Genomic DNA, 1,107 nt, shown 5'->3' with positions numbered 1-1,107 from the left:
TTATTATGTATATGGCTCAACCTCTCATGTCTAGCTAAGCAAGGATGGTGGAACCAACTAACTTTCTCACTCTTTAGTTGCCTAGCAACTCACTCACTCTTTGGTTACCTAGCAACAGCCTGTCGAGTCACTTGCGCAGCTGCAGTTTCTGGTTTTGCCTTCATTCCTCATAATTGCTTAGAAATAATAAAAAAAATTTTAAAAAACATTGTGGTGTGAAAACTATGGATAAAGCAGTTAAGTATTCCAAATATTTAAAACAGAAAAACTAATAAAAAAGTTTTGATACAGACTGATATATCATGCGTATTTCATGATATTGTAATATTGTTCAGTCTTACCATAATTAGACTATTTCTATGTTTAAAATCCATTTTAATTAGTTACTATTTAGGATTATTTTCTATGAAATTGAGTTTGATTAGTTTGAATTTAATTACTGAAATTCATAGTTTGGGTAATGTTATCATTAATCAAATCTACATGAGTTATAACAACATTTAATTTTAATTGAATTTAATTATTTAGAAGTACCAGGGTTGGTTGAACCCACCCATCATCCCGTTAAATCTGACTCCAGCTTTTCAAGTATGTACTGAAGTAAAAAAAAAAACAACTTAAAAGTGGTTGAACTTTATTTATTTTGGAGCATCATAGTTAGGTGGGGTGATAACAAATATAAATGCAACACTTTCCTGAACATTGCAAGATTTGTGAAATTCATATATTCTTATACTTCAACTGTTGCATCTATCTCAAGGAAATCTAATAAAATGTAGAAACAGTTTGTACTGGATTCATTATGAAAGGTTTATAGGGACTGTTTGATGTAGAAAAATCAGGCATATTTAAAATAAAATTCCTCAGTTTTATTTATTGTTGACTCTATAGGCCTTCCACATATGTCTTTTTTCACCTCCTTCACCATCCTGGTGTAAGGACATGCTCAGGTTCCCGACTGTTCATATTTGCAGGTTTATCTCATGATCCCTTGGAGTTCAGGTTCTGCTTGTCGCCTTCTGTTTTTGTCGTCCCAGTCACGTTCCGTGAGCGATTCCCAGTATTTGTCCTGCTCTGAAGTGTTTACATTTTAATCATTTTCCCCCT

This window comes from Poecilia formosa, unplaced genomic scaffold, assembly GCF_000485575.1.
Source record: "Poecilia formosa unplaced genomic scaffold, Poecilia_formosa-5.1.2 Scaffold107, whole genome shotgun sequence".
NCBI classification, from domain to species: Eukaryota; Metazoa; Chordata; class Actinopteri; order Cyprinodontiformes; family Poeciliidae; genus Poecilia; species Poecilia formosa.
Note: the sequence above shows the minus strand (reverse complement) of the source record.